Source organism: Podarcis tiliguerta, assembly GCF_965153285.1.
Source record: "Podarcis tiliguerta genome assembly, chromosome: 9".
Lineage (NCBI taxonomy): Eukaryota > Metazoa > Chordata > Lepidosauria > Squamata > Lacertidae > Podarcis > Podarcis tiliguerta.
Genome location: NC_139542.1, coordinates 73,256,847 through 73,282,416, shown reverse-complemented (window position 1 = coordinate 73,282,416; position 25,570 = coordinate 73,256,847). Strand labels below are relative to the sequence as shown.

General features: G+C 40.6%; 1 long non-coding RNA gene across 1 annotated transcript; it reads left to right on the top strand.

Annotated features, from left to right (window-relative positions):
• Positions 1-313: 313 nt before the first annotated feature.
• LOC310657443 lies at positions 314-25,570 on the top strand. The gene is made up of 3 exons (XR_014501784.1): positions 314-418; positions 24,836-24,929; positions 25,434-25,570. It is a non-coding gene; the product is annotated as an uncharacterized lncRNA (long non-coding RNA).

Here is a 25,570-nt window from a genome sequence, read left to right as displayed (position 1 = left end):
ACATCTCCTAACAGGATTAACACCAGTGTAGAGTCCAGTCCTATCATGTTTCTTATCAGAGATTTAGGCAGATAATCTAGTTAGATCTTCAGCTAGTTTGTGGCACTGGGAACGTCATAATTGCCAAAGTCTCTTCCTCCCACCCCCCACCACAATTTAAATATATAGCTCACAGGACACAATTAAATATTAAACATAAAGCTCTCAGGGCAAAATGTGGCCAAGCAACTTCCTTACGAAAATGCTACAGGGTTCTGTCTTCTGTGTTGCTATTCACCCAGTCTGATTGGTGGAACTTCTTCTTGGTAGGTAACCAGTTTCAGAGTCTGCAAAGCCAGTTTGCTTCCAAATGCGGAAAGCCAATCACTGACATATCACAAATGAGGCTTTTTGACTTATCAGATTTCCCCCAGAAAAGGTAAATATAAATTAAATGGGGGGAGGGTACTATAGGCTGGCATTTTGATGACAACAACTTTGTTTTGATGTTGCTGCAAAGAACTTGTAGGCATAAGAAGTACCCATTCCACAATAAGCACATATCTGGTAGCACCCCCAGTCTAACAGAGCAAACAAATAGGAATCCTAGTATTTGCTTCATAATGAGACAAGATGAACCCATCAAAATTCTTCACTGAAGTTGTGCTTGGGTAACGTTTGTGTGAAAAATTGAAGTAAAACATAACTATGCATGAGCTCTAGTTAGTGCGTGAAGGGGTTAAGACCAGAGAGGTCTATTCCTTGACTCAGGTGGGTCACTCCCCTCTCCTCCATGAGGGAGGAAGTGAAGATTCTTCTGTTTCCTTTCCTCGCCATGTAATCCACCAGGATGAACTTGGATCAAGTTCAGACCACATGTTTAAAACTATATGCTGTATTCTGCACCCAAAACACCCAAAACATATCTACCTGTGTTCTTCTTGCTGCTGGATGGAATAACGCATGTGGTCTGTTCATTGCAAGAAGGGGGGGGGGGGAGAGCTTTAAAGATGGGTAAACAGTATAAGAGTTTAACACCCTATATTCCATGCCTTCCTTCTGCTCAATTCTGAGAATGTTTTCAACTCTGCTGGGGGCTCTCTCCCACTGGAGAGTGTGCAAAGCCCCATGTTTTGACTCTAGGTGCCCATCCAATTCTTTTCTCAATTACCCACACGTGGGTCAGATATATTTCCCACCACCTACAGTTTGAACTATCCCTATTAGGCTCTGCCCCAGTTCTTCAGCTTGCTCTCTTGACTCCAACCCTGACCCATAATACTGGCTCCACCCAGTCTCCAGCTTATCCCTTTGGGAATGGGGGCAGTATATTTAATTCAATGCTAGCAAACCTATTATTTATTAGGCGGGCCCTTGCTAACCCTGAAAATTGCTGCATCATCCTACCATCAAATGATTGTCATACAAATTCTTATTAACAATTATTGCACTAAATCATCCTCTCCCTCCCACCTGCAGCTTGCAGTTGTGGTGGATTTGCCATAGTTACTGCCCAGAAGCAGAAGGAGACTAGCAAGGGGCTGGTGGTGCCTGACAGGGATATTAGCAAAATAGTGCTGGCCAAAATAACCCCCAATCTAGTAGTGGGGGCAGAGGTGCTTTTCAGGGAAGTCATCATGACTGGTTTTGTTTTTAAATTGGAGAATCCCTACCAAAGGACGCACTAATTCCATGGAACACAGGTAAAAAGCATAGACCTAGAGAATAGCTGCATAAGAAAAGTAAAAGTCACAACTACAATCCCAAGCAGAATTTATTTAAAAATTCATAACTAATGGGATATCAGACATGATTTTGCTAAGCTCTTTCTTCACACGTGCAGTTTTTTTGCACACAAAAAACAGAACTTACTTCTTAGCTTGTAAATCTCCTGACTAACATTCTAGGCTTCTCCTGTTCAGATTAGCTGCCTTGCATATGAAAAGGGCGGGTTTCACAGATTCCTTAAAGTGCACACTTTTACACAAGAAAATGTGAGTTTACATTTCCTGGGAAATGGTATCCAAATGACTCAAAACCAGGACAAAATTATATATAGCTTTTACAGCACAGGCTCATGGAGCCTTATATAAAAACAAATCCTTTTTATAGGATTGGCAACAAAAATACAGAATAATATTTTGGTTGTTTTCCTTTTTCTTTTCTTATTTCTCTTCCCCCCTGCCCCAGATTAGGAAATATCCTGCTTTGGGAATCCAAAAAGCTAGTGACTCACATTTTTAGTGTTTTCAGAAAAATAAAAATGAAATTAAAAGGTCTATATTTTCAAAGGCATAGAGAAACATAATCTTTATAGAAGATCATAAACAAGTACTCTGTTAATTACTGGTGAACTTTGTCTAAAGAAAAACTAACATTTCTAAAGTGCTGCTTGCAGATCTTGTGCAGGTTTTTATACAAAGTGTTGTGGTGACTAATGAAAAACAAATGATTTTTCGAGAGAAGTTTTGCTACTGAAGCATGTGGAGGCCATATTGGTGTCTTGCATTTGCAGCTGTCGTTGTTCTGCAACTGACTCTCAAGGCCAAGGGAGATGTTTCACTAAACACATGTCATTCACTGCAAAAAGCAGCTCTGCCAGTTCACCTCATTTTCTGATGCCGCTGTGTTCAGAATGCTGCCTTTAAAGATAAGTTTGAAGCTTCAGCGCAAGCAAACTGTGGCTGCTCAGGTATGGGGGGGGGGAGATCAGAAAATGTGACACCTGTGTAGTACCAGTGCCGGATATATGTTTAAACTAAGCAATCTATAGCTTCGGGCCCCACTCTCTTGGGGGCTCCCCAAAAAATTTAAAGGAAAAAAACCTGGATGTACATTTCCAAAATATAAGATAAAAAACAAATAAAATGAAAGCTACATACAGCAACATTGTTTTGTGTTGTGTAGGCTCCTATGATGTAAATCATGGGCCCCGCCTGCTCCCTGAAATATCACTGGTTTGCTCATTTCTATATATAGGGTGCCTCCATTCTGCATGGACTGGCTGCATGACAACATGTGCCAATGGCTTTAGATACCTACCGGTATTAGGTCCATAAATTAACATATAGCATATATTCAACACAAAAAAACAGTGACAATTTGTTGTTGACAAAGGACAGCTGGACATATAAAGGGCCCCATTGCTTTCAGTATCTTAGGGCCTCATCAAACCTAAATCCGGCCCTGGTAGTACCACTTGCCTTGGCAGCCAGAGTATACTTGGGACCAGTTTAAAGTGATGGTGTTGATCTTTAAAGCCCTAAACAGTTTGGGGCAGAGTTAGCTTCACCTTCACCTATAGCAGATGGCTCACCTGTGAGATTTACTTCTGAGGTCTTTCTTCTTTGTCCATGTCTGAGAGCTAACAGCCACCAGGGAGAAGAATTTTTGTTTGCCAGTGCCACACTTACTTACTGGCAGCTTGCTATATCTGAGTCTGAATTATTGTTTCGGTTTTCAAAACTATGTGATTTGATATATTAGTATTATATTTATTTTGGCCCCTTTAAAAGTTTCTAATAGGTTTTGTATTGTTTCTATTTGCTTTGGGACATTTTCTCTGGAAAAGCAGTTCATAAATTTATTAAATAATAGATAAAAATCTATGCATTTGTCCCATACATTGTTGCATGGGACAACATTCTTCTGAAAAAAATCTTTTTAAGAGGCGGTATATAAATTTATTAAATAAATAGATAAATTATGAGGCACACAGATGGTGTTTTGTGGAAAAATCAAGGAGATGAACCTTATAGCACATGTAATTTGTAGAGTAAAGAAAATAAAAATTAAGCTGCTATTCAAATCAAGCCTCCTTCCAATTACTGCTTTCCTGTCTGTCAGGTACAATTATTCTCACCTTTGACATGACCAGAGCTTCTAAGAGCAATATTAGTTTTTCCCTGTCTGCAGTCTATGAAGTGCTGCAAAGCCACTTTGAAATGAGTGCAAAATAAATGAATGCATGCAGGAAGAGAAAACTTACTCAGCTTGAAAGTATCTTCTTATGTTGTCATTTTGAGGCAACTCAAAGTTCAGGAGCACTTGACAAGTGGTAAAATGTATTAGACACACCATGCATGTTGCTTCCTTTGTGAAGAGTGAAAAATTATGTGGAATACAAGGAAGCTGCTGAGCTGGCTTTTTCACCATATGAGAAAGCAAAACCTGGGCAAAATTATACAGGTTGTGAAGGAAAGTTTGACATCCTGCCATCAAAGCTATAGGTATCCGTTGATGCTTCTGCAGTGCTGTCCATTCAGTTTTGTCAGGCAATCAAATGGGAACAATTTATCAGAAGTTCTTTTACACAATCCCTATTGAAGTCAATGTGCCCTGCATCTAGATTTCAGATTTACACATCAATTAATTTAAATAAGGAGAATTATATCCAATATCTATCATTATGGATAAAATATAACTTTTTAAGATTGTTAAATATATCATTTTTGGCTGAAAAATTGATTGGTCAAGTGACACGAGGACTTTGGTTTAACTAGTCTTTTGGACATTCCATGTTTTATTCGCAACATACCATATTTTTCCATGTATAAGACGGGTTTTTTTTACCAAAAAATTTAGGTTTAAAAAATGGGATTCGTCTTATACACGGGTAGTGCTTTCTTAATTTGGAGTCCCCCAAAATAGGGGGCATCTTATACCAGGGGGTGTCTTATACATGGGAAAATACGGTAATTCTCCTGAACAGCTACCTATAATAATACAACTTGGTACACATACTTGGAGCACAATCTTACATTTCAGGTGCAGATACAGGTTTGATCCTCACACCTCCTTTCAAAACTGGGGAGAAAAATTAACATACATTGAAATGCAATGTCTGTCTTGCAGTTTGAAAAAAGAGACTGAAAGCTGGCAAGCACTTTTCAAGACACAACTCCATATGTTAGGTTTGAGTCACAGCTTAGCCATCACACCTACTGTTAAGAGAGCTGGAAAAGATGTAATAAGATTCACTGCAATATCCAATATCTTAATACACAACAGCAAATATTATTATATTATATTATTTCACAAATAATACCGTATTTAGAACAAATCAACAAAGCCTAAGTCCAATGTTTACTGAGAAAATGAAGTGCATTCTGAAATTTCTCCCACTGAAATTGATAGGTGTTAAAGAAAACTTGTTGAAGTATTAACATCCAAGAAAGGTTTTTAAATATTCTGTATATGAAATAATCACACAATGTTGAACAAAGCCTTGGGGTTTTCTTTGTGTGTGAGAGAGTGAGTGTAAACGTAATATTGAATAGTCAGAATGCATAATAGGAAGAGTACGTGAGCAAAATCCTGACCAGTAAGTCATGTTATCTTCCGGAAGTCAAAATGCAAAGCTCAGGCTAATTTTTATTGTAAGAGGAATAGTTTCCATTTCTGCCAATATATTCTGCTGATAAATTCTGAACTGCTCAAAGTCAATAACCTGAAGATTTAGAGATTGGACCTTAAGTGGGAATATATAGAGAAACAAGTGCTGGCATAAATTAATAAATGAACATGATATCCCTTTCACTGATGTCTCGATTGCGCTGGTCTGTGTGAGGTTGCAAAGTTCCAGTGTGTGAGGCTCAGGATATAGAGAGGGACATTAGCAAGTCATTAAGGAAATGACTGGAGAGCAGTCTATGACAAACAGCCAACATCAGCTCATTTGCATTGCTGAGGGCTTCAAGCAGGATGCTACCTGGAGTCAGGGCTGACTTGGATCACAAGGCAATCATTTGTACATATACAGACTAGAGAATTCCTCATGCTACTGTTGTTATTCGAATGATAATGCTGTATAAAGGGCAGGGGAACATCTGTGATAATGGTTCTGAGAATGTAATGAAGAAGGACCAGGGAGCTGTTTTGGTGCAGAACAGGAAAACTGCTAATGTAAATGAGAAGCCAGCCGAGGCTCTTGGAGTGATTTTCAAACTGTGTGCTGAGAAGCCCCAGGGTTTCTTGGAAGCGACTCAGGAGTTCCTCTACGTATTTTTCCTTTAAAAAATAATGTTATGTATCACATTTGCATATGATCCTCTTTCCAAACATCTGTGTATCACTCTGATCTTCGTCCTGGCCATCTTCTAAGGAACTCACGGCAACAACAATCCTCTGAGGTAGATTAGGTAAAGACAGCGACTGAGCCAAGGTCAGAGAGTTTCATAACTGAGAGCCTAATGGTGTGATTGAGTTTCAAAAAATAATAATTAAATACAAGATGTGAGGGGTGACTGGAGCTTTTTCCTATCACTAGTTGTGCGATTATTGTTGACAACCCCTGACTCCAGCCTGCAACGGGTATTTAACTGTGTGTGTGCGCATGTGTGCGCACATATACTATGAATGCTAATCACACTATTAACATAACAGGTACATCAGCCCTGAGTGGGGATTCCAAGGGAAGTTTCCCAGTCCATAGATGTGATCATTCTACACATCTGGGGAGCTCAGAGCTGAAACTGGTCCCACAAGAAATCCTGGATTCTGGCACTGAGTACTTCAGCTAGAGCTGCAAAAAGCGCAGAGTCAAGAGCAGGGGTCAGCAACCTAAGGCCCATGGGCCGGAAGCGTCCCGTAGAGGTCGTTTGACTGGCCCACAAGTCGCCCCCAAACCAAGCCACCTGCTCATGTGCTGCGCTAAACCGGCGCAGCGAGGCGTGGGGACTCGCTTCCGCGGCCCCAGAAATCATGTCTACACACGCGCAGAAGCCAGAAATCGCAGGCACGCACACTATCCGGTCCATGGAGCGATATCCGCATGACTGATCTGGCCCAGGCAAGATAAACCTTGCTGACCCCTGGTCAAGAGCATCCCAAAGTCGAGAGGCTTTATCCATGAAACTTGTAGCCAGATGGTCACAGCAGGTCTTCAAATGCTCCTGAATTATCTCCCCCACAGGGGAAGATGATGAGCTCTAAACCATCCAAAATAACTCTTCTGGCTGGCTACTGGAGGGTGCCATGAAAGCTGCAAAATGAGCTTTCTTTGCAGCCTGCAGTGCCAATGGTAGGTATGCTCAGAGCAAGACTTGTGGCCCTTGCGCTGCAGTCTTTGCCTGGCTTCCTTCATAGCCCAAAGCTCCCCAGAATACCAAGCACCATGAGGAGCTGTGCAGGCCTTCTGCTTTATGCATATGTGGATATATTTCTATCCTGCCTCTCTGTTGCAGAAAGTGACCTCCAACCACCAACCTTCCACAGCTCCAAGGCTCTGGCCTCAACCTTCTTGCCCCATTTCTCTCCCGCTTCTAGTGTAATTGTGTGCACTGCTCAGGAATCTTCTAGTGGCAGCAGGTAGCAGGGCTAGTGACTGGCCACTGTGGGCAGTCCTCTAAATCATAACTAGCTAGTCGCACCAGACTCTTGGACTTAGCTCACAGCCATATGTGTAGTAGACCTTCAGACCTTCACCACAGAATTCTCCTTACTGTATTTCTATGATTTGCCATTAAGAGGGGGTGGGGAACAAGAGTGGCCTTGGGGTAATTTGCAAATTAGGAACACACAATGTTCTGCTGTAATCTCACAGATGGTTTTTCTGTTACATTGTAAATGGATACTCCCCTGTCTCCCAATTTATAATCATGTATTCCAACCAGTTCCACAGGCCTTCCTTATCTGTTTTCTGATTTCCTTTTGTCATCATCCTCTGGAGGCCAGTAAGCATCTCGTAACTGTTTCACAGGTTCCTTCCCTGTGCGATCAGTTGCCTTTCCTGTAGCAGTTCGATAGCCCTGTCTCTCCTCTCGCTGGGATTAACGTGCTTCCTCGCCCATATAGCACTGTATCCCCTGGTGTCCTTTTGAACCTCTATTTTCCATAAACTGTGTCCCAGAATTTTAATGTCCGACTCTGTTTCCTGATGTAGGTAAATCAACCAATTATATCATATTTCATGTCTTGCAGTTTTATGTTTTGTTAACCTGTATTTAGGATGTCTGCCTGGGAAATGAAGTTTGCTTTCTTTCTTTCTTCTTTCTTTTCATCAATGCAACATCCCTACTCCTAAATATTGTTCTTGCTCTTTTTACAGAGCAAATGCTTGGCCTTGAGAAATTACGTGTTAATCAATTGTAGAAGCTTTTGGACAACAGGAGCCACAGCAGAAATCGTCAAGAAACAGTCTTTACTGTCCCTAACAACACAGTTTGGAATATGAGGAGTTTCAGTGTGCCACAGCTAAATCACACACACACACACACACACACACACACACACCCCTCAAAGCCAGCTAACTCAGGCTGGTCTAAAGAACACCCCTTTCATCCTACCCTTGATGCCTCAAGGCATTTGCCCATCTTTTCCTGATCTTTCCTTACTGGCACCTCCCTGGGATGCAGTTACTATTCTGTAATTTGGCAGAATTCATCCACCCAAGAAGCTAAATCAGCCCTACAAAGTTCATCCACTTCTGCTAAAAATGGAAATGTTATAGGTGGTTCCTTTTAAAAACAAAACCAAGCAAACAAGGTGCCCAGCAAATCCCCCTGTAATGTGCCAGGCCTTATCTACTCTGAGGGAGCTACTGTGCCTGCAAATTTTAACTACTTCTGTTACAACAAAAAAGAAGTTATAGGTGTTTTGCTTTTCCCATTATGAAGTGGGGGTGGGAGGAGGAACAAAGCTTCATTATTCTGAAACAGGCTCAGACCTGGAGCTGAACTGGAGAGCCTTTTGCGTCGGCTGTTTTCTGAAGCAGCTAAGTGGGATCTGAACGGAATCTTGCAGCCAGTGCAGACCCCTCTAGTATCCATCCAAGGCAATTCTTTCCTCATCTTAATTTGTAATTTCTTACCTGTGCTGAATTATTGTGAACTAATAACTTACTGATTTAAACATGTTGTTGAATTATTGCAATTTATGACATTCACACCTCTGTTTCGTATACAAAATGACAGAATGGCCTCCTGAGGCAATTCATTGTCATATTGTGCAGAAAGGACTTTTTCAAATCCAGACATTTCTAGCTCACTTAAAGAGAAAGTTGTTAAGTGTTGAAATTCCAAAGAGAAAACCCAGGTACCCAGCCATTATTAAAGTGGTTGACTACATCATTCTTTCTAGTAATTGCTGTTATTTAAAAGAGCCTTGGAGCTGCCTCTCAATGTCAAACCATTTTTCCAAGATATTGACAAATGGGAGTAATATTATTTGAGGTCATAGCTCCTGTCAAAATGAGTACCACATGTCCAAGGTTAAAATAGTAATTCAGAATTTGTTCTGCATGCACCCATTTTACTTGTCATATTTTAATGCCAGGGTAAACCAGGGACTAATCCTGCAATTATAATTAGCCAAGTGCGTAAATCTACTTCAAAGAAATATGTGCTCCCAGTCTACCCATTATAAGCCAGATTTGAAATAGTATCAGTAAAGAGAACCACATCTTATTTACAAACCATTGCCTCGGGGGGGCAAAACTCTTCCCGCAAGAGCTGATATTCTTTCTTGTGTACTATCTCTTTCTTATGCATTTTGTGTACAAGTACTCAGCCATTTTCTGTTGACTAGTCTTGACATCTGAACCTCAGGTTGGCAACTATTTTCTAACTATATTTTCAACTGAGGGAGAAATTAACAACGAAGCAGCAGCACTGAAGAGCCAACTGACTCCCATATATCCTATGGAAGAGAAAAAGGGAAATCTTCCCAGTGTATATATTCAGAGAAACTTTGGCAAAAGCCCCCCCACACACACACACATGCGCCTTTGTTATAGGAGTACATGATTGCTCCTGTAGTTAAGGTGAGTAGCAAAAATATGCTTTCATCAATATATGACTCAAACTTCTTTAGCTTTTAAAAATAGCATCCGTTGGGCTAATAACTTGAATTTTAGCAACATAATATACCTACAAAAGTGCCAAATTTCAAGCTGCCACAGATAAGGTCACAGATACCACAAGTTAAAGGTTCTGAAAATTGTCACTTTGGTCCCCTTTTTCCAGTTTTTATGAAAGCATATCATATATCTCTTTCCAGTCTTGGTAAAAACCACTGGCATAATTTATTCAGGCTTGTTGGTTTGGCGAAGTTCTGGTCAGTGGTTCAAAAGTTGTTAAAGTCTCCTGCCCCCTTTGAGGGCTCATCCAGACTTCCTTTTGCAATGAAGCAGTGGGAAAGCTCTTTAATTCTTCCCCCACCCCCATCATCAACACCTCCCCCATCCATACACTTTTAATTTTTTAAAGGCTACAACGTATCTTGCTTGAAAACCTCCCACATGAAAATTACTGAGCTGAAATAAATGCAATATGCCACCGGCCCCTTCTCTTCTGAATGTGCTTTGTATTCTCATCCTGGAACACTCCGTCCCTGTAATTTCTGAGAGATTATAAATCTATATTCCACATTAAAAGTGCCTGCATTCCTCCAGACGATCCTGCCTCACAGCTCTCAATGGCTTGGCTTTTGCTGAAGAGAATCAGGCCCTATCAGCAGAGTCAAAGGCGATTACATAGCCTCACAGACATTTTGAATTTCTGTGGCTCAATTAAGCATGTACAGCACGCCACAGCCACTGAGGCTCTGTTTATTCAGTGAAAGTGCCCTGTAATTTATTTTAAATAATCCATATTTAACAAATAAAGAGGTCTTTGATGGCCCATTGCTGCAGGCATCCATTTAAATGCTCCATCTTGACGGTCTGTTTTGCTGGTTTAAGTTAAATACCTGACAAAAGCGATTCAGTTTTTTGTGGGGGGACTCAGACCTTGTATGTGTGGTATTTATTTTCCTTTACACCAGTAATCAGTTAGTATTTCTTTTTCTTCCAGCCGATTAGCCATTAGAATGATTAATGTTTTTTGGTTATGATAATAACAAATTGTGACAGCCTGCTATTTCTTTGGGGCATGAAATGCGTAGGAATTGTATTCCTTTTTGTGTGGCGCTAATGAGGAATCGTGTTAGACCTGTTGCATGTGCACTGAAAATTAAATTTAGATGCTTATGCCTGAAACAAAAAATCTTTTCTTCCCAAAGTGCCATAGATTTAAAGACCTCCCTCCCTCTTTTTCTCTGTTTCTCTTGAACAGCTCAGAATACATTTGTTCCTCAAAGGACCCGGTGCAGTTAGTTTATCGGCCATTATCAAATACTGCAGTCTAAGTCCCTAGTGAGCGGCATTACTTTTGTTAAACTGGAAAATTCCCAAGATGGGTTTTCTCTCCTTATGACGAACAACAGTCATTAAACCACGCCTGGGGGAATAGAAGGGGGAGAGAAAACCAGCACAAGGCTACGTTTTCACAAGAGAGGCAATGGATTTCCTTTGGTTAGACAATTGACTTTTCAGAGCTTCAGGAGGAATACAATTCTGACCATCGTAATTGTCTTGCCTGTCTGTCAGCCAAATCATTTAGCTCTATCTTCTCTTCTCCAAATAATAAGATTTGCAAACGACAGCAAACTGGGAGGGGTAGCTAACAGAAGACAAAACTGGGATACAAAATGACCTTAACGTATTGGGCTAAAACTAACAAAATGAATTCCAATAGGGACAACTGTAAGGTTCTTCACTTTGGCAGGAAGAACCAGCTGCACAAATATAAGATGGGGGACCAGGGACCCGGCTTGAAAAGGATCTAGGGGTCTTAGTAGACCACAAGCTTCACGTGAGTCAACAGTGTGATACAGCAGCAAAAAAAGTGAATGCTATTCTAGGCTGCATCAACAGAAGTCTAGTGTTCGAATCAAGGGAGGTAAGAATAAAGGAGATTAATACTAAACATCAAGAAGAACTTCCTGGCGGCATGAGCTGTTTGACAGTGGAACAGACTCCCTCAGGAGCTTGTAGACTCTCCTTCCTTGCAGTTTGGAACTGGAGGTTGGATGGCCATCTGTCATGGATGCTTGAGCTGAGATTCCTGCTTAACAGGGGGTTGGACTAGATGACCCTCAAGGTCCCTTCCAACTCTACAATTCTATGATTCTATAATTCTATGAAACAAGTGAGTAAAACAAACCTACTTGCAGCTTCCTGCAAGGCCCAGCAGAGATCGAACCAGTTCTGTATTCCCCACTTTACCATGACAAATGTTCAAGTTCTGGACCAGAATCCTTCTGGTCTGTGAATCTGGTAATTCCATCTGCAAAACTCTAAGGTTTACTGCACTCCCTCAGTCTAGGTTACTTGATTTTGAAAGCATTCAGTTCTGCCTATCACCTGCTCTGTCCCATATACTTGCTACCAATATCATAGTCTGAGTATTTGACTCTTCCAAAAGTCTTTGCAGCTACATCCAGAACATAATTGCATTCTTGTACTTGGGTGGAAGTTGAATTATAACAGAAATATTATAATGAAGCTGCTTTACTTTTGGTGGTTATTTTCAGCTCCATGCTCACTGAAAAGCCACTTTCTAAATCATTCAATGTGAGCAAAACTGGATTATTTTTTGCATCACAAACATGCCAGATGATGAGTGGATGGTGACAAGCAAAATGGCAGCTTCTGCTTGTGGTAAACTGAGAGTTACCACAAACTTGGCTTTACCACAAGCAGGTTTAAAGCCAGTTGTCTTAAGCAGAGCCACCAAATGCCTCAATCCTTTCTTCCATTGAAATAAATGGGAATTATTAGGTTACGGATTTATTTATTGCCATTCTATCATCACAGACCACTCTGCACAATGGCATCAGAGTGTGAGAGCTAGCTCCTTTCAGGGAGGTTGGAAGGGAAGAGTGGAAAGAAAGTAAGTTAGAGGTGAAGCCAATGGTGCTGGTTGACTAGCACAAGGAACGAAGCAGCAGAGTTTCCTTCTTGTTTCCTCTATTTCAGCTTCAAAGCCCTTTCCCCACACGGGTTGAACTGGGGGTGGCGGCTGTGTAGAGCCATAATAATAATAATATCATAATTATTACACTTCTTCCACTGCACACAGGTACACTACATTTGTTGTGTCTATTTCTAATACAATTTTATATAGTTGTGAAACTTCATGTCAGGATTGAGGGCAGCTCAGTATTCTGTGTACAGCATGCAACAAACAGATTTAAAATCACAAAACGTGCAGCAAAGTGAAGTGTGGAAGCATAGGCTGTTATACCTTTAATATATGCCCTTCTAATCTCCTTCCAAAGTCCCCCCCTTCCCCTAACATAGAAAGAGACCACACATTTGGGAAGTTTAGAATGGTTTACTTACAAACTCTCCAAAAGTCAGATTCATGTGCTTTCTCATACAGCAGCCAGAAGACACAGGCAGTAAAATATGGCTTCTTCACAGTGATGAAAGTTCCCAAATTATTGGTATAGGATCACAAGAAAGACTTGAAGGGCCATGTAGTCTCAGACTGGAGAGAATCGAAGGATTGTCCTTCCTAAGGTGAACTAAGCCTGGCAGGACAGCTTACCCTATGGCATTAACCCCTTCATGCATTAGATTTAAGCATGTTGGTTATCCCACAACTTCACCTAACACTGCTATGACTGCATGTCCCAGGAGATCGGTTGTGGTGAAAGTAATCATGTCAGGGAAGCTGGTCTTACATGACTGATCTTTAGAGGAATTCCATCCAAGCTTGAAATAATAACCCATTGAAAGATGACTTGGAAAAACCATTGTTGTTTACTGAATATAAAACCACAAAATACATAATCAAAATAAAAACAACAACCCAATAATGCCTCCCCTCCCCCCGCCCAGCCACAGTTCAAAAGGACATAGGACAGGATGTCAATCAAATCAAATAAAGTCCTGATTAAAAAGGAGCATTTTTTCCTGACACCTAAAGGCGAACTTCCCCGGAGAGAGCATTCCACAGATGGGGAGCCACTGCAGAAAAGGGCCATCCTGATGTTGCCACCCTCCAGACTTCTTGAGGAGGCAGCACACAAAGACGGGCCTCAGAAGGTGATCTCGGGGTCCGAGTAACAGGTTGGGCAACTGGGCCCAAACTAACAAAATGAATTTCAGTAGGGACTACACATAGGCAGAAAGAACCAGCAGAGGTTGGATGGCCATCTGTCTCGGATGCTTTAGTTCAGAGTCATATGAGCTATGAAATATGCAGTTTGCTTGCTTGTTTGTTTTTATTTATTACAGCATTTATATGCCACCTGCCTGAGTGGTTTACAGTAAAGGTAAAAGTTCTGAAATGTAACTGACAAGACAAAAACAAGAAATGTAATGCCGCCTAAAACTCAAGCAGCAGAGAATGAAAATCAATAAAACAAAACTCTGAAGCAGAACCCGAAGCTGAGCAAATTCTAAAAGATTTTAGAAGCCACGCAAAATGGAAAGCACTGAAATGACCGCAGAGCGCTTCAAATTTCATCTCAGCCATTACCCTGAGGCTGTTTCCTTTCCCCGCTGCATTATGGAGATATTAAAACTAACCTACTTTGCAGGACTGTTGTGCTGATTACTGAAATACCGTGGTACCTCAGGTTAAGTACTTAATTCGTTCCGGAGGTCCGTTCTTAACCTGAAACTGTTCTTAACCTGAAACACCACTTTAGCTGCCGCCGTGCCACCGGAGCACGATTTCTGTTCTCATCCTGAAGCAAAGTTCTTAACCCGAAGTACTATTTCTGGGTTAGCGGAGTCTGTAACCTGAAGCGTCTGTAACCTGAAGCATATGTAACCCGAGGTACCACTGTACTGCATGCAGCTTAAGGACTTGCAGTGCTCAGAAGGCACTATATTAATACAGCATGCATATGGGATACACATACAGTGTGTATATTTGTATATTTATATTTATCCCACTGTCTAGGGCTTGTCTTGTAACTTCTATCCATTATTAAAAATAATAAGAAGAAGAAGAATGGAATTGTATTGTTCTAGAAGTTAGGTTTTGGGTTTCTCCAGTAATACAGCACTACTTTTTTTTTTTTACTTAATCTCAAAATAAAGACTTGTAAATTCAAAGACATAGTGGAGCAGTTAACTTGACTCTTGACTTAGCCAGATGAGTAGCCAGTGCGTCCGTGAGGGAGAAGGCCTCTCTCCTCCACCCTCCATCTCCCTTGCTCTGTTGCTGCTAGCCATCTGTTGATAATTACTGTCCAGTCTCTGCTGAGAACTTGTGATATTTAATATTTCCTCACCACTTGAACAAATAAGCGATAATAACTGCAAGGTAGTTGACCACAGGAGTAGAAAGATGTATAGCATGAAAGAGTCAGTGTACACCTTGGTTTATGAAAACAACTTCGTTTTCTATTAAGGATTAGGCTAAATCCAGGCCCTTGAGATCTGGGAGAATAGATGCATTGAGTTATACAATATCTCAGGGAAACAAGAGAGAAAGAGTTAAGCTTTTAAAACCACAACTATCAAAGGGATTTCAGAAAAGAGAATAAATATCCCTGTGTTTTTCCTCATGTCAATTTTTCATTTGTGCTGTCTTCAGTTCAGACTAAAAAGAATCTGCCAAATGTTTTGCCATTCAGGTTTAAGAATCTTCCCATTAGATAACCATTATTCCTTTATCAGTTTAAAATCTTCCTATAAAAGAAAACTGGAGTATATGGCAGTGTAAGCATAGGAGGTCAGCAACATCGCAAACGTGCTTTAAATATAAATGATATTAGATCACAAGAGTAAGACTCAGAGCTGTTCATTTTAGATAGTTTGGTGCACCTGAATATTGCTTATATTCTAGGGTTGCGATATGTCTGTATTTCCCCAGATACGTCCTCTTTTTAAGGTTTAAAGTTTTGTCTGGGTGGATTTTTTAAATGCAAAAATGTCCAGGTTTTTTGTTGTTGTTGTTGCTGTCCAAGTACGTCTGGTCCACAGTCTCCACGAGCAAGTGAGCAACCATGGTGGGATGGTGCTTTTGAGATTGAGCGTGAGACGTCCAAGGCCTTGATCGCTGGGAAACTACCTTTACTGGAGGAAAAGAAAAGAAGGGGGGGAGCATGTCTCTCCTGCATGCTCCCCCCTTTTTCATGTGCATGCTCAGGGAATCGGGCTTTTCCTGCGAAGTGAATAAATCTTACATTAGGCCAGGTTGCTTACCGAAGCAAGACGGTATGACTATATTTCACCAATCCTGGTCCAACTGCGCTGGCTACCGATTAGTTTCCAGGCCCAATTCAAAGTGCTGGTTTTGACCTATAAAGCCTTAAACGGCTCAGGACCGCAATACATCAAGGACCGCCTCTTTCCATATGAACCTACCCGGACCCTGAGATCATCTTCTGAGGCCCTTCTTCGTGTGCTGCCTCCTCAAGAGGTCTGGAGGCTGCAGCACGAGAACAGGGCCTTCTCTGCAGTGGCTCCCCATCTGTGGAATGCTCTCCTCAGGGAGACTCACCAGGCGCCTTCATTACACACCTTTAGGCGCCAGGGAAAATGTTCTTTTTTATTCATGCCTTTGGCTGATTTGATTGACATCCTACACGGTTTTGAAATGTGTTTTGTTGCGTGAGGGGGAGTGTTATTGGGTTGTTGTTTTTATTTTGATTATATATTTTGTGGTTTTATATTTTGATTTTGTTCTGTGAACCACCCCGAGACCTCCGGGTATAGGGTGGTACATACATACATACATACATACATACATACATAAAATAAATTAAAATAAAATAAATAAATAACCCCGCCACCCCCAAATATGCACAGGCACTAAATGCACCCTCCCATTGCAGCATTGATCAGATCGTGAATGCTTAATCAGCAATTTCCCCATGCCACTTCCTCTCCCCAAGTAGCCTCGCTTTTTAAAGGGAGTGGTGGTTGTCTGGAAGGCTGAGGTGGGAAGGCTTAGACGTAACCCTGGTCGAAAGTCGGCAGGCAAGCCTGGCATTTTTTTTTGGGGGGGGGGTCTGACTTTCAAAGCAATTCCTTCCAAAGTGGTCAGAGAGAATTTAAAATGCAGGTTGGCTGTTGTTGTTTAAGTTTCTCGTGCCATGAACAGGTCGGGTTTAGACCAAATCGTGCTTCTATTACATCTTGCCTATCTACTCCAGGACATTGACTCTCATAGAACGTTACAGGTCGCCAGATTCCTGAATTCAGTTCTTTCATATAAAAGACTTCATGGAATGCTGCATGACTATTAAAAATCTAGTAAACTTTATCCACAATCCTTATATTCAAGGCCACAATATGGTATATCTAGAGATGGTACGTAACGTGAAGGAGATTATGCGTTGAAATATTTTAGTTGATATTTTAGAATGTAAAATGCTATTTTATTTATTGACTGGTTTTACCTTGTGGGCTTATAGCCGAATAAAGTATATGATGATGATGATGATCCCTTTTTTTTGCTTTTCAAAATATGGCAACCCTATTATATTCTAACTAAGAACTACCGATAATCTTTTTGCCTAGACATTCCCAAATTAACTGACTTTTAATCTGGGTGTTGTTGTACTGTGTTGCTTCACTGTAAAACCCCCTGAGATTTTCTTTTTTAATGAAAATTTGCAGATGACACCAAACTGGGAGGGGTGGCTAACACCCCAGAGGACAGGATCACACTTCAAAATGGCCTTGACAGATTAGAGAACTGGGCCAAAACAAACAAGATGAATTTTAACAGGGAGAAATGTAAAGTATTGCACTTGGGCAAAAAAAATGAGAGGCACAAATACAAGATGGGTGACACCTGGCTTGAGAGCAGTACATGTGAAAAGGATCTAGGAGTCTTGGTTGACCACAAACTTGACATGAGCCAACAGTGTGACGCGGCAGCTAAAAAAGCCAATGCAATTCTGGGCTGCATCAATAGGAGTATAGCATCTAGATCAAGGGAAGTAATAGTGGCACTGTATTCTGCTCTGGTCAGACCTCACCTGGAGTACTGTGTCCAGTTCTGGGCACCACAGTTCAAGAAGGACACTGACAAACTGGAACGTGTCCAGAGGAGGGCAACCAAAATGGTCAAAGGCCTGGAAACAATGCCTTATGAGGAACGGCTAAGGGAGCTGGGCATGTTTAGCCTGGAGAAGAGGAGGTTAAGGGGTGATATGATAGCCATGTTCAAATATATAAAAGGATGTCACATAGAGGAGGGAGAAAGGTTGTTTTCTGCTGCTCCAGAGAAGCGGACACGGAGCAATGGATCCAAACTACAAGAAAGAAGATTCCACCTACACATTAGGAAGAACTTCCTGACAGTAAGAGCTGTTCGACAGTGGAATTTGCTGCCAAGGAGTGTGGTGGAGTCTCCTTCTTTGGAGGTCTTTAAGCAGAGGCTTGACAACCATATGTCAGGAGTGCTCTGATGGTGTTTCCTGCTTGGCAGGGGGTTGGACTCGATGGCCCTTGTGGTCTCTTCCAACTCTATGATTCTATGATTCTATGATTCTATGAAAAATTGTCTGGAAATATTCTAGATAAATAATATTTTTACAACCCTTTGGTTTACAGAAGAGTTAAAGCACTTACAAATTCTCCCATGGGATCTAGGTGTGGCTAAATAGCTGCACCATGTACAATATTAAGCAAGTTCTATAGTCTCACATAGGGAGATTTAAAAAACTGATGCAAGGCAGGTGTGCGTGCGCACACACACATATAAACAACAGCAGCAGAAATTGAAATAGGCAGGACTCATTTTGACAAATTGTGGGGTTATGGTGAAAATTATTTATTTATTTATTTATTTATTCATTCATATCTTTATTGGGATCACAGGCAGGCAGGGAAAGTTTTCTTTCCTGATACAAAACATAATTCCAAAGCTGCTGTTTGTGTTGGAGAGAAACTCTTCCCTTAACACCACAGTCCTCTGGTCCATTAACAAGAGCTAGGCAAATAAGGAAAAATGCATGCACAGAATTGCACAATGAATTCTGGAGCAAAATGGATATTAATTAGGCAGTTAGGTTTTGTGATGCAGAATATAACGGCATGCTGATGACTTCCAAGAGCACACAAAGAACATGGTTTGTTAATTTGAAGCTGGCATTGAAACAATGCAAAAGATATGGGACATTTGTTAAAGCAGGTATTAAGGGTTTTATGGTGACTAGTCTATATTGTGCCAAACACCAGAGAATATTTTAAGCAGCTGTCTCTAATTTTCCAATTTGCTCAAGCATCAGTTTGTTCGTCAGGCTGCAGTCACATCTTAGTAGTTCCCAAAGGCTTGTACTAGCTTTAGATACCCACGTTATCACTTGGGTGGGCATTAAACCAGGCTTACATCAATGCCCAGTGATGAAGTTTGCAGAGCCTCAGTTTCAGATATAATCAGCGTTCAAGCAGACTTTTACTGTAATTCAGGCCGATAGGGAAGGACATATCATGCTGCTTCTGGTCTGTGGCAATTTTGCATGTGTATTCATAAATCCATTTAAAAAGAGAGAGACCCACAAATATTGTATTTATACACATACCTAATACTTACCTAATGCATTTTTTGTGTAATTTATCTCAGTGTATACATTTCTAAAATATTTTATCCTTTTTTACACTGAAAAAGAAAAATCAAGATCTTTATTCCATAATTTAGAGAAATGCAAAATCTGAAGGATACTTACTTCCAATCCAGGAGATGCAGATTAGGTGAGTTCATTTAAAAATGAGGATCAAGTGAAATCCCCCTCATCCCTTCCCTTTAGCTGCAGCATAAGGTAAGACATATAATATATTCATATTTTTTTTTATTGAGGATCCTGAAAATACAATGCATAGTCAAAGGATATGGGAGAGAGGCCCTGTCCAACGGGCTTACAGTCTAGTTTACAGAATCAAGCAGTAAGAATCAAACTAAATACGGGGTGGAGTATCCAATTTCACTGCCTGAGGCAAAATGGTAATATGCCATCCCACTACCATTGAATCGCCCCTTACCTGGGTCGCGCAGTGGTACTTGCAAAGAGGCAGCAGTGGTTTCTGGTGAGATCTTGTGCACTCTGCAAGATCTTATAAGAATTTGGCAAGATCTCCCTGGCGGCGGGAGGCGCCACACAATGGGGCGTCACCACTTGGGCTTCTGCTGCCCAAGGTGGCTGCCTCATCCCACCCACAGGTGGGCTGGTCCTGACTAAACAGAGCACTTGAAGGAGAAGGCGGCCATAACTGGTTAGCAGGAGCCAGTCAGGAGACGATGGGTGCAGGGTGGCAGGAAGGTCAAGGCTGCCCAGGTGCAGCATAGGATTCACTCTGGTACTCCACTGGTGCACCCGAACAGTCTGTGTCCCTCTGTTACCCTACTCTAGCATCAGTTTAGAAAAAGTTCCCCCCGCATGTGACACAGTCGCCAAAGGCTACTTTTCATGCTACTTGTTCTGGGCACAATTCTAGGCAAGCTGGATGCTTATTTCTGAACTGTAGCATTAGAAACTTGACAGGTAGTGACTATATTCATGTTCCTCCTGGTAGCAATGCCCTTTCATTAGGGTGTACACCCAGGGAATTTTTATTCACATTTTCCCCAGCTCCTTTTAAAATGGACAGACAGATTGCAATGGGGTTTCAAACAGGATTCATAGAATGATGCCCTAAATGAATGATGCACATCCACTTTTGATATCTCGAGCTTCAGGGGAGATCTTACAATACAGTGTGTTTTACACAACTCCTTCCCCTACACTGAAATATATACCAGGGGACTAATCTGGTGTTCAAACTGGAAATATTGAAAACGCAAATTGGCTTTCATTCTAATGTGTCAACATTCGTATCCCCTCACTTTCGAAATCCAGACATGCTCTGCTCTGTGTACCAAATTTCATTGCAATACCTCGTTTTCAACTAAGGTGTTGCACGGCAAGAAAACAAACTTAAAACTAAATAGGATGACCACCAATTCCTCACTTCAATTGTCCAGTACTCAAAGCCCAGTGAAAATAAGAATTTAGTACCCTAGACTTTATATTATTTTAACCTTTTATTGGCTACCATTATTGAATATTACATTAAAATGTTCTTTGAATATACAGTGTGGGGGTCTTTGTAGAAGTGTGCTTTTGTTGTTCCTGATTCCTCCTTTTTTTACATAGACGTAAGAAACCTGCCATGGGCTTCAGAGTTCTCAGTTTCTGTCCTTGTCAATGGGGAACCTTAAAATGGAGGTTGTTAGAGGCAAAAGGTTTGCTCGCGTTGCCGGAGGTGTTGGTTTTCATCCCTGCTTCCTCCGCCCGCTTGGAGAGCAACAAATATTAACTGCTACTGCAATACTTCATTAAACAAATATTTGTGCAAATCACAGTGTGAATATGCGAAGTGCTTTGATGGGCAAAGAGAAGGTCGTTCCCCATGTCCTTGTTTCTTGTTTTAAACACAGAGCTGAAGTGCTCTATACACTGACCTGAGCTTTGCACTCCTGCTGCTCCAGATCAGCTTGAGTCCCCCGTTCTTCCTTTTATTCATAATTGGTTTACAGCTGAATTACTGAGCAAAATGCAGACTTTCTGTTACAATGCAGCACTTCTTCTCATGTGCAAGCATTTAGGGTTGACACCTGGGGTTTTCATCCTGGGGTTCTGAAAGTGGCCTCTGACACGGAGGGCAGGCTTTGCCCCACCTTCATGAGATCAGTCACTTACCGACTACATTCTACTGAATGGAAGGACACTGCTGGAGTTAAAGTGTATACTGAGGCATGCCAAAAAAATATATGTCTCAACCAAACTCCTGTTAACAGGCTTTTGGTGGTGCTACATCATTGTTTTATGTGACTTCTCTAGGTTTCAACACACTGACGTTTCTGACTGGCTTTATATGTGTGCATTTGCTATACAGTTTTTTGAGGTATGGCTAAACATCTGTACAGGAAATACAGATAATGTCATATCATGCGTTGCTGCTTAGCTACAATTGTTTATATGGTGAGCTTCCAAGTCATTTTATAGCTTTCATGGTGCCTCCCCCCCCCCCCCCCAGTGTTGCTGCATAGATTGGTGGAGTTTTTCACTTTCCTTTGAAGATGAAGAATATTCTGTTGTTGTCTTGGAGATCAGACTAAGCCTGCAGACACAGGACAGTTTATTCTAGAATCAAGGGAGACTGAGTTATTCTTTCTACCTGGTTCACACACATTCTAGAACTACCTCATATTTTTTGCCCCTGAAAAGTGCTTCTTAACACACTGGTTTCGTTCCAAAAATAAAGTCACATTGCAATTTGCTTCTGCATTACCCTGTAGAGAACAGATGTAGGCATTCCCAGCAATGTCCATTATGTTGTGAGTGGGCAAATATCAAAACCAAGAGAAGGTCTAACAATCTAATCAAAGGGAGGGTTTTCAAATACATGTCAATAAACCACAGCCACCCACCTGAAGACTGAAAGCAGTGTGATGAGGAAGAGCACAAATGATGCCATGTTGCAAAAAACCCCTGCATTTTTGTGCTACAAATGGCTTAGGGTGTGCAGCGTTAATACTGAACTGTGGCACTCAGAGGTTTCCTATGGGAAATGTTAAAGGAAGCTGCAGCCTGTAAAACCCAGAAGAAATTCCCAAAAGTCATAGGACTCTGGCGGCTGGTGTGGTGAGTGAGATAGCATACTTTCAGTCACTGTGACAAGCAAGGACCTGCATTCTTTATTGAAAGAAGGGGGCTTGATATGTATCTGAGTCTCCTCAAGAGTGTTGGCAGAGTAGCTAAATTGGAAGCCAAATCAAGTGCAATAGTGGCTCTTGAAATTAAAACAAAGTCCAAACACTTGTTAAAATATTCAGAAGCTTTTACTTGCTTTTTTATAGTTAAAGAAGTATATGTGCAACGTATTTACATTCACATGCTTATCCAAGCATGGGCTTAGTTTTTTCTTACTTGAAGATTTCAGCTTCTTCCTTCAGCATTCAAACAAACAGAGTCTTTCTCTCTTCCCAGTCCTTGCACTCATAATAATAATAATAATAATAATAATAATAATAATAATAATTTATTATTTATACCCTGCCCATCTGGCTGGGTTTCCCCAGCCACTCTGGGCGGCTTCCAAAAGAATATTAAAATACTGTGATACATCAAACATTAAAAGCTCCCCTAAACAGGGCTGCCTTCAGATGTCTTCTAAAAGTCTGGTAGTTGTTGTTCTCTTTGACATAAGCCTTCTGCATATTACTCAGCTTGGCCATGCAGTTCCCTCTGAGAAGTTTCCACTTTCCCCTTCCAGCAGACTCCTCCTTACTGCTTCTTCGGGAGAACATCAACTTCTGGACTTCTTTCCCACACATACATTCACACAGAAACGTTAGCACTCCCCTTGCCTATTGCGTATAGAGAGAGAGAGAGAGAGAACTTGCAAATAGCAGCTCCTGCAATAATCCTACTACCTATCCACACAAACATCCACTCTCTCAGGTTATGCCATGAGAGAATAGAATTTGTGAGAGAAGGATAAATACCAGAGGGGAAGGCTGCATTGTGATAAGTTAGGAGAGTTCTCAAACAACGGCAGCAAGAATGCTGCTAGCCCAGAGATGGAAGGAAGGAGAAATACCAACAAAAGAAGAATGGCAGATGAAACTGACGGAGTAAGCAGAGATGGCGAAACTGATGGAGAAGATCCGAAACAGGAAGATCAAGTATTTTCTAAAGATTGGAGTAAATTTGTAATTTATTTAAAAGACCGCTGTAAACAGTTAAAATCTCTGGCAGGGATGTAATGGCACTTGTAATGTGGAATTATTTATGGTAATTATGGCTATATAATAGATGGATAATGGTAAAAGATGCAGCAAATAAAAGATGCAGGAAATACAAACTTAAATATGGAACCCATGGAGGGAAGGAGGGAGGTCCAAAGGTTCAAAAGAACCTTGTATTTTAGACCAGGGGAGAAGAGTCGGTGGAAGAAGATTGGAAAAAGTTTAAAGACTATTTACAGAAATACTATAAAATTAATGAATGTTAGAAAAGTGTTGGAATGAAGTTATATGGCTTTAGTAGAAATGTTATAAGGAATTAAGTACAAATAGATTATTAGAGTATTAAAGGGAAAAATAAGGTTAGAATGTGTTAAGACAATTATAGGATAGAAAACAGAGGAAGATGGAAAGGAATTGCTGAAACAAGTAGCGAAGTGGAATACAAAAAGGGAGGTGTGAGGAGGCCGTGGAAATTAGTAAAAGAAAGATAAGATATTGAAATGGTTTTTGTTTTGTTTAGTTAGTTGTATGTTAGTGTTGTTAGTTTGTATGTTAGGTTTTTTTCTGTTTTTTTTCTTTCTCTTTTTGTATTGTATTGTGTTATTGTATGTTTTTTCTTTTTTCGTTTTTGGTGGTGTTATGTTTAATTTGCTGGAAAACTAATAAATATTATTATATAAAAAACAAAAGAACCTTGTATTTTAATGTTTGAAATGGTTGTTTTATATGTATAAAATTATCAAAAACCCAATAAAAATTATTTTTAAAAGGAGAGTTCTCAAACAATTATCTTAACACAAATATATTTGCTATTGCTCTGAAGATCCATTAAAGATGTCGGAAATGTATATACGGTATGTATCAAGAGAAAAATTCCACCTTGTATTGTGTTGATTTTATTGGCAAACTCAATAAAATAGGAAAGGCCTGCTGATAATAATTAACATCTTCATCAGTACATGGTAAAAAAAAATGTCTGTACATCCATATCAGACTATTTCTGCACTATTCCAGCATTATAAATAATTATTAAGATGTCATCCTAGATGCTGAAACTACATTTTAAGTGACGCTATTGCTATGGATTGCTTTTATTATTTTAATTACTAGTTAGTTGTTAGGAACTTAAATTTTCCAAATATGCAACCCACTTGGAAGTTCTCCTGCACAAAGCCCATTAAAATGAATGAGACCTCTGCAAGAGCATTTTAACTAATATGGAAATTCCTTATGGACATGATAGCTCCAAAGCTCACACAGGCTTGCTGGAACATCTGCTCTCTGCAGAGGTGCATGATCTCATGGCCGCTCTCTTTCCCAAAATGGTTTTGCAGGTTGCACTCTGCTTACCATCTGGTTCTGCTTCTCCATGTGCTGTTTTTTCAGAATGCCAAAGAAAACGCAGAAGTTAGCAGCTTAATAACAATGGTAAGTTGTGTTTTAGGCAGTTTGCCTAGTCCTAACACGACAGGGATGACAGAATATATCTACAAGCAATAAAAAATAAATAGCAACCTTTGTGACATATTAACTTTTCTTTTGATGGAACAGTCATAAAACCACAGTAAAGCACACTCAGCAACAATAACAGTGAACGTTCAGCAGAACCCTTTTGTAAAAGGAACAATTGTTGCAACAATTCAAACTGCAAAGACTCCATAGTGACTACTCTGAAATATAAGTTACATGGGCAGGATTGTTTGAAGTGTAGTTGTGGTCTCCAGCTAAGAGCTACTCTGAGTAGACCCACTGAAATGCATGGACCCAAGCTATTCTTGTCTATTAATTTCTATGGATCTGTTCTCAGTATGACTAGCATTGAATACAACTCGTGTGTGTGTGTGTGTGTGTGTGTGTGTATGATGGGATATCAGATGTGGAGGGGGGGAAATGGACTTGTTTGAAAAATAACTGTTTATTTTCTAGGGGCAGTAGAAAGATCTCCTGTGAGAACTCCTTTAAAATAAATGGGAAACACAAAGAAGAACATAATGCTCTTGTGCCAATCCTACTTTCCGGAGTGCCATACTGCCCAGCAAATGAAAATGAAGCTTACATTATTTCACCCA